This window comes from Lolium rigidum, chromosome 3 (assembly GCF_022539505.1).
Source record: "Lolium rigidum isolate FL_2022 chromosome 3, APGP_CSIRO_Lrig_0.1, whole genome shotgun sequence".
Taxonomy (NCBI): domain Eukaryota; kingdom Viridiplantae; phylum Streptophyta; class Magnoliopsida; order Poales; family Poaceae; genus Lolium; species Lolium rigidum.
The window spans coordinates 117032248-117041375 of NC_061510.1; the positions used below are offsets into that span (position 1 = coordinate 117032248).

The 9128-nt window shown below is 44.3% G+C and overlaps 1 long non-coding RNA gene across 1 annotated transcript; it reads right to left on the minus strand.

Moving 5' to 3' along the window:
* Window positions 1–4991: 4991 nt before the first annotated feature.
* Window positions 4992–6194, minus strand: LOC124702212. The gene is made up of 3 exons (XR_007002383.1): window positions 6033–6194; window positions 5180–5814; window positions 4992–5061 (listed from the first exon to the last, which is right to left on the minus strand). It is a non-coding gene; the product is annotated as an uncharacterized LOC124702212 (long non-coding RNA).
* Window positions 6195–9128: the final 2934 nt, after the last annotated feature.

Here is a 9128-nt window from a genome sequence, read left to right on the forward strand (position 1 = left end):
GAAATTTGCATTCCAACATGTAGTCTTCTGCTAATTTATAATCGACAGACCTTCATAAGGAGCACATTCGGGCGGCAATATAGAAGTGTTAAAAAGCAGTCATGCGAATTTTACACTGTCGCATAATTCATGAAGGTACTCAGCCTTACAAACACTAAGCTTTTGTAGCATAAGGTCGAGTAATATTATATAATTAACTCTAACTACATTTGCATTTGGACTATCCTACTATATAGTAAATATGGACATAAGTGTTAGAATTGATTCTATATACGTATATGTTTGTCGCATACCAGACAAACTGCTGCAGTCTGTACCAAGAAAAAGAAAAACCCTGACTGGTACCATGTCCTAAACCAAGTACGACCCAAACCGAGCCGAACTGCTGAAATTCCCTTGGCTTGGTTAAACTTAAAGGTTGTTGTGATTTGAAGCCTTGCTCGACGGTTCCCTAAAAAAAGTCTTGCCCAATTGTTGGAGGCACCACACATTAACACTGCAAGCTCATCTGTCCCCGCTCTCGACGACTGTGTCGTCCCGCTCGCTCCCTGCATGGTCTGGTCTGGGGTGTCCACCGGCCCTCTTATTAGCACCGTCGTGGTCGTGGGCGCTAGTTCGTCGCGTCACCTCTTCCAATCCGTCGCAAGGACCGTTATGTACTGATGTTAATGTCGCAACAACCAGTTGAGGCGTGTAGATCGAAGGCTGGCTGTGAGCGTTAGTCCACTGCATCACCTCTTCCCGTCGCAAGTGGCAGCGCGGAAGAGGGTGTCAGTCCGAAGTCGGGCAAGGATGGCACATCACACAACATCTGCGGCCAACCGAGGCAAGTTGGTTGACACCACGCCACAGTCGGTTGACGCCATGCCACAACAGCTGCAGGCTCGGAGGAAGGCGGTCTGACAAAGAAAGAGTTGCTCCCGTGGGTGTATGCATGGTTCTGTATCTTGTTTTGGTTTGTTGGAGTGTAAATGTGTGTGACCATCGATCTATGTAGATGTGTTGGAAATCAAAGTTGTAATTGTATCAATGAAATGTGAAATTTCATCCAATGTGTGATCCCTTATAGAACTGAACCGTATGTTTTGAGGCTTCCTTTTTCTAGATCTGAACTGGAATATATGTTTTCAGACTTGAAAACCATTATGTTACAGCCATGTCTCCAGCCATAGCCTAGCACTGAATTCAACAAAAGAATTCAAGCCATACAAGCATGCATTCATAGTTTGTCATCATCAACTAAAATTCAACTACTCAGCCATTCGAGTCTGGCACTGAAAAGCATAGGGTAAAAGTAGATTAAGCTTGCAACATAGGGTAAAAGTAGATAAGCTTCTTCATCTTGTTCTTCTACAACTTAATATTGAAGCAGCATCAGTGATATTGGCTTCCTTTTTACATTTTTGCTTGGCTCCAGGGATTTTGCATGTAGTAGCTCTCAGTGGATCCATGTTTGATGACAAAACTTGTGAGGATTGAGCATGGGCATTCAAGATGACAAAAACAGAGCCAAGTTGAACTGATATTTTAGGACTTTGTTCTCTTTCTCTTCTCCGAATGTAACAAATGCTGCAAAAAAAAACAATCAGTTAGCATGAGAAACTCAACTATTTCAACAAATAGCTTTTTTTTGCTTCTTTTCCTTTGTAAAAGTTTCATTTAAAGTTTACAGTCGCACTTATGGCTGTGAATGCTCTGTTTCTACCTATATGAACACTCGTAATAGTAGCCGTTAGAAAAGTAGTACAACATTAGCTAGTTGGAACCACAAAAAGTCATGAACAGTCTGCCTAATCCTGACCAGTTGCAACTAACCAGAGAGAAAAAAAAGTACTTAAGCGTTTGAGTAATTCAATATGCATAACATATTGTCTTAAATCATTCCAAGCACTCTTAGAAAAACATTAAAAAATTAGGATTATTTGGTCAAGCTGGGACCAAAATAACCGGAAAGGGCTTTAGGTAAATTCAAACATAAACACCTTGAAGCACAAAACGAGAAGAACCAGGGGAAAATCCATTGTATATGTTCGTTAGAGAACCATTAAATGTCTACCTAATCCAGTTGCAACTAACCAGAGAGAATAAAAAAAGTACAAGACCTTTGAGTAATTCGATGTGCATAACATATTATCTTAAATCCTTCCAAGCACCACGGCTTTCTGAAACTGCAGATACTTACTGCAGCTTTCTGAAACTACATATACTTACTGCAGCTCCTTTTATAAACTATCATGGCATACCACTCATTTGGCGATGACCCATTGTTCAGCATTGGTAGGGTATGTAACTCCGTATGGAGATACCATATCAAAGCGACTTAATTCATCATAGATTCTGCAACCATGAATATACTCCTTTTCCGGTTACCCTCACGATTTGCAGAACCCATAAAATTCAATGAGACCTTGCACTATTAACAAAGCCGTTTTAGTAATGAATGCCTAAAAATAATAGTAATGCATACAATAGTTTGCAGTGGATCACACTAAGGTAAGAGTATTTTTGTTTCAGTGGCAAGCTGATATGATCATTTTGTCAACATGTTATGATTATCAGTATAATTTTATAAGAAATTTTAGAGAGATCTAAGAGTAATATGTTGGACCTACATATTGTACAACAACCTCGGACATATTAAGCCACCGGAAGCCATTTGAAGTGATAAGTAAAGGATAAAAATATCAAACATACAAAGATACTGCAACATATGCATAGGAAATGAAAGCAGAGTAGACAAAAGCTCATAATTCCCTAAGAAGACACTTGCTAAGGGGCCCGACTTTTCTCTAGGGTGACTCGCCAGGCATATTGTTCTTTAAACCAACAAGTTAGATAGTGTTTGGTGAAGCCGAAGTACACGGACCCGAACAAGTATAACTGAACCAACACAACAACTGGAGGCAGCTGCTAGTTGTAACACAAACATAACTTTCTTAGTTAATGTTCTCTGTTTTATAATACATGGTCGATAATTCTAGTAAGCATATTTTGAGTGGAGTTTATAATTGGTTCATCTACTCAAAGCACACACAAATATGTCAGATCTCATAAAATGGTATTTAAAGCACACGCTAGAAAATAAGCAGCATCGAAGTAGCAGCATAACATCAACATTACGGAATAAAAGAATCTGATTCAGCTTGACACCTGGGATAACAATGCAATAAGCATTAGTTCCCATTAACTACTCTCCTAAGATTTTCCCCTAAAACATAGCAAGATCAACTACATTTTGAAATAAAACCTTCAAGTTGAAAATATTATCCCACTAACGTGAAACAACCAGCTGTAATACATAGATCAACTACAATTTTAAATAAAGCCATCCAGACATGAGAGTATAAATTATGCAAGAAGCTACAACCTCGAACTATCATGTCGTAATCAACTCATATTGTCATACATATACTTTGGCAATCAAATTATAAAATATACAACTTCATGTAAATTAAACAGACTTGTGATAAAAAATCACATGATTGTTTTCATCGTAAGAAACAGTAGGCTTCTCACATTCCATATCACTGAAATCAATATAACAAAAAGCGCTTATTGAGAAAATCACTTCAATCATCAGACCACTATCATTGCAGAAAGCATCTTCTCACATTTCGTATCACTTTAATCAATACAACAGAAAGCAAAGGGCAGCAAATAAAGAGGGAATAATGTGCAACAATCTGAACTCCTTATGCCAAGTAAAATTCATATACCTGCTGCAGATTTAATATACACATACGCACCAGTGCAATGCTACACTTTGTCGAGGTCGACATCGAATAATACATGAAGAGTAAATCCTGACAATACGGAATCATAGTCAAGCAATCGGAGACAGGCTTGGTTTCCTCACCTAACAATACAGAATCATAAGCACATGCTAATCAGTGGTGTGTCTCGTTGGCTCGGTTTCCTCGCCTGCCATTGGTGAACCTGTACCAAGTTTAGAACATTAACTTCAAATTTAGACATAATGTGCTAGCTAGGTACAGAGATCACTGTGATACATAATCTCTGAGTAGCACATAGTTAACCTGAATTAGAAATATGAGGTGCTAATTAATGAACGCAAAAAAAGTGATCCTAATGACTTAACTAATCACATGGAAATAATCGTTGTCCTAGTAAGAACCTCCCCATCATAATGGATGTAAACCTCTGTCCTTACATGCTCATCTAAGATTTATTCATATTATGATCTCAAAAGTCTAAAAAATTGCACCGGTATAGAGAATATAAAAAAGAGTAATGATACCTAACGTGCACATATTTCCAAAATATTCCCTCAGCCAAAAAGTTTAGCACAACAGTTGAAGTGGAAAAATCTCAAGCAAATCAAAACTGCACATTACAGAAAGATATTGGAATTAAATGAATAGGATAATTACTTCAATAGATAAACAAAGATGAGATGTTCAAGCTTCTAGGGGCTAAATAAGAGAGGAGGAAATTGCCTCTACTTTTACCTCACCTTGACCTTTATGAATTAAAATAAAATGGTGGAGGGGAAGATGACTATGGAGATGCAACTGGATTAGTAGGGAGAGATAAACCTGAGTTGGAACTTGGAAGTCCCATGTGATTATAATTGACATGCATCCAGCGCTAGAAAAAATATGAAGCAATCATCATATTGCCTAAAATAATCATAAACCATAATTTAGCAAAGCATCAAAGCCAACTGTGTAGGTATAAACTAAAGCAAGATAATAATAAAATATTAATGGAAAATATTAGTTGAATTCTCAGTATCAAAAATACATTCAATATCCAAATAATCTGAGTCACCAAAAACATTACAACTATAAAATTGACTGCATGGAGTATATGAGGCTCTCAACTTATTCTAGTAAAGTATATTGCTGTGACATTTAAATGGAAAATCCACTTACAGAACAAAAAATCACCTTCACGGGCACACAATATTCCGGTATGCAAAACATGATTTTTGTATCAAATAGTAGGTAGACACCACCGAGAACTTCCGAGTTAAATTGAATTTTGGGTCAAATATTAGCAAGCATCAGCACGGAGAGCAACCCAGCGGCACAATAACACCTGCATGAGAACACAAAAATATCCAAAATCAAACAGAGACAAAGCAATGGATGTGGTCTGAATGGAACGCAAAAAAATACAAGTGAGGAAAATTTAAAAGACAGAGATTAAACATTACCTAACCGACCACTGTAACCGAGAAGCCAAAATATATTGGCATCTTATTTAACCTAGAGATGAAACATGAGCTAATTTGTCACTTTATGAAACACGGTGTAAGCATTAGAAACGGATCCCCATAAACCAAAACGTGATGTTCAGGATCTTAAATTAAAGAAGAGTATGCCTCCACTTCTATCTCAACCTCTAGGAGAGCACGTTTGACACAGAGAGAAAGAAGAACCTTAAAAATAAGATGCAGAGGAGGGTTGGCCGTGCACTGTTCGTCGGCGTCTTCAGCGATGAAGAGGACATGGATGAGGGTACTTGCTGTGGTGAAAGCTGAACACTGCTCCTCGGAGGTGTCACCTTCTCTGCCTACCCCTCCGTACACCACCTCCTCTCCCCGTCATCAGCTTTGAACCATGGAATCGTTGATGCTGCTTTCCCTCCTCCTACATGATGCACGGGTCGTCCAAGCTAGAAAAGGATCTCCACTCGACCTACCTCTGCCCCAACGCCCGTGCTGTCGTACAGAGCTCCAGCACCGATGCCTTGTGCATCTCCCGAATGAAAGGAACCTCTTATTTATTGGCTCCAAAAATGGTTAAAGCAGGTAGATGAAGTGGATTATCAGCCACGTTGCAGATCAACCTGAGATGTAAAATACCTAACGATTAGACAGAAGCCAACATCCTTTTAAACAAATATATAGCTGCACGCTTTAGATCAGGACAACATTGGTACAATCAAGAATAACCAAGAACAAAATACCCAATGGTATGAGAATGTGGAGAGTGAAAAGACACGCAAAAATCATCTCTTCGGACTCAACGGGAGGAAGTGGCTGAGGAGCATCTCCAGATACAAACCTGATAATACGAGAAAGGGCGGATGGCAGGGCCTCGTCTCTTCACGCGGCGCGGTGGACGAAGATGCAGAAGAAAAAGATGCTCGCTGGGTGAGGCAGCGGCCCATGGTGGGGCAAGGTAACGGCGGCCTCCTCCTCGTGTGCTTGTGGGGACCCAACTCCGGGCGAGCGGCGGCGGCCTCCTCCTCTGCGGTCGCCGGAGATCGATTGGGGAGGAGAATCGTGATGGGATCGGGAGGACGAGGAAGTGCGGCGGCGCATCGTGCTCCTCCTCGCTAGCGCGGCGAGGAGGAAGGACTGAGGAGAGGGGCAGCAGCGACGGCAAAGGGATGGGGATTGAGGGGACGATTTCGAGGAGGAGGTGGCGGCGGGGATGGGAGGGGGCATGAGGTGAGGGGAGGACGCGGAGCAAGTGGGTAGGGTTTGGCTTGGGCCGGTTTCTGGTTTTGTCTCACACCTAACCGCTATAGCCAATCGTTAGGCGACACGTGGCCCAACCGGTGGACATGGAGCGGAGCGAGCGCCCCAGCCCGCGCGCGCCGAGTGGCCTGTCGTGGAGCGCTGTGAGGCCCCCGTAGGGGGGCATCATATATACCTCTGGATACTGGCCTCGTATCGGCATGCCACCGGTAAACTTTTTTAAGTAAATGCCAGACCATGGTCCTTTCATGGTGTGGCAGGACTTTGACGGCTTTTAAACTATTTGACTATTTACATGTTTCAATTTTCAAAAATCATTACTTTGAATTTATTTAATACAAATGACAGTTGAGCCGGCCTATTAAGGAGTGTTACGTGAACAGTTGCTTTTATTATTTAATGTAGTTTTAGAGGTGGTGGTGGAGATGTTCTAAGAGCAATTCCAATAGGCTATAACAAGATGTCATATCATTTGTAGTCATCATATAGCTAACATGTACAATAGTTGGCTATAAGAATGTAGTACTTTACTAATATATGGCCCACATTTCACTCTCACAAGGTGCCTAGGAGTACGTGCAAGAGCTGGCTATTGCATAGTAGCCCATCTCCCTTCTCTCTCCTCTTCTCTCTCCTCCAACTCATCTAAAATATATTATTTAATGTCTTATAGTCAGCTGACTGGACTCTATTGTACTTGCTCTAAGCATTATTACCCCTCTTTCTATCGAGCCGGTCGAAGTGGATAAGTGGTTGACCTTATTTAGACTAGTCATAGTAGTAAATAATACTCCCTCCGTTCCTTTCTATAGTGCCTATTGTTTTTTGGCACGGAAATTAGCGCGAGCCATTTTTTCACACAAAATCCCCTAGCGATATCACAGAAAAAATAGAAAACTGAAAACAGATCTCAGAAATACATGACCAGATCGGTTTCTAGATTTTCTGGACTTGACCTGATCGGTGGAAGGGGTTCTTTGCAAAAAAAACATAGCTTTACTCTTATATTCTGAAACAAATGCGAAAAAATAATAGGCATTATAGAAAGGAACGGAGGGAGTATTGAGTAGTAACATGCACATGTTATTACTACTCTACGTTACTACTCAATAAGGCGTGGCTCTGTGGTCTCCCCGCCGTCTCCGCCAAACTCGGGTTTGGCGCGGCTCTGCTTCATCCGATTGAGCTACCACAGTCTTTTGTTATCTCTAGACAGACATTATATATAAAGAGTAGTGTGGCGCCCCTTCCATGGGCGCCACACATCCTGCCACGTCGGATCGGCGCACCAGCTCAGCGTCGAGGGCGCCACGTCGGCTGGGAGAGTGGCGCTGCAGGCACAGACGCCACACTGCCATGTGTGGCGCCCATGGGAGGGGCGCCACACAAAAAGGTTAGATGGGTGAAATAGTTTGCCCGGAGGGTAAGTCTGCACTATAGTTGCAACAATGGGTTATTTTTGTGTAAATCGCCGTGCTCCGATGCCTCAATATGCCAGGTATTAAAATACTACTACGGAGTACTTTAATGCCTCAACATGATTAAAGGAGAAAAGGACGCTATGTGGGTTCTGCATTTGTTTCCAGGCATCGATGTAGCTGCCGAACGCTGTGTGAGTTGGAGCCTGAACATTTTCTCTGGGGATCGATGAGGGGATCGATGAGGAGGTGGCAAACTTTGTACGCTTTGGGCATCGACTACATTGTGGAAGGCCTTAGAGCATCTCCACTCGTCTCCCCGACGAGGCCCCGAACGACGTTTTTTCCATCCGGACGGCGAAATTCGGCCTAGTCGCGCCCCCGGTTCCTCGATTTCGTCCGGATTTAGGCCTAAATTCATCCGGCGATCCCACGCCATCCCCGGCCCCCCGGGGAGCGCTCGGGGAGTCCGGACGAAACGAAAACGCGGGAAACACCGAGGAAACTTCCCGCGCGTCTGGTGGCCCCAACTTGTCGGCGAGGGACACCGATCGTCGTCGTCATCGCATCGTCTTCCGCGCGCTGTAAAAGCCTGCCACCGTTCAGCATTCCCCGGCCGCGTAGCTTCCACGCGGCGAGTTAATGTCGTCGCATCGTCTTCCGCGCACGCATCGTCTTCCGCGCATGCATCGTCTTCCGCGCGGCACCGCCGGCGCCCGCCGCGCCTATATAAGCCGCTCCGCTCGCCGCGACGTCCCTGCTCCACTCTTCCTCCATTCTCCCTCCACTCACTCTCCACCTCCACCGATGGCGTTCTACGACGACGCCGGCGCAGCCAACAACGGGTTCCCCCGCCGATCTCTCCACGCGTGGGAGGGGCACCTCCTCCACCAGGCGGGGTACCCTGCCCGCCGAACACGAGGTCCCCCGGAGGCGGGTGGAGGCTAAGCGCTGGTGGCGTGCCAATCCCGCCGCCGCCCCAGGGCCACGCCCTCGACGTCGCCATCGAGGAGGCGCGGATGGCGATGACGGAGGAAGAACGCGCCGACCCGCGCCACCACCCCGAGAACTACACTCGGTGGAACTCTTTCTTTCTCCGGCGGTGGGAGCGCGAACTGGCGTCCAACGACGGCCCGCCACCTCCTCCTTCGCGCAACAACGCCGCGGGTCGCCGGCGTTGGTGGAGCGCCCCGGATAGGACGCTCCACAACGTCCTCGAGCACATCGAGGGCGGCAACTCGCCGAGGCTCACGATGCCC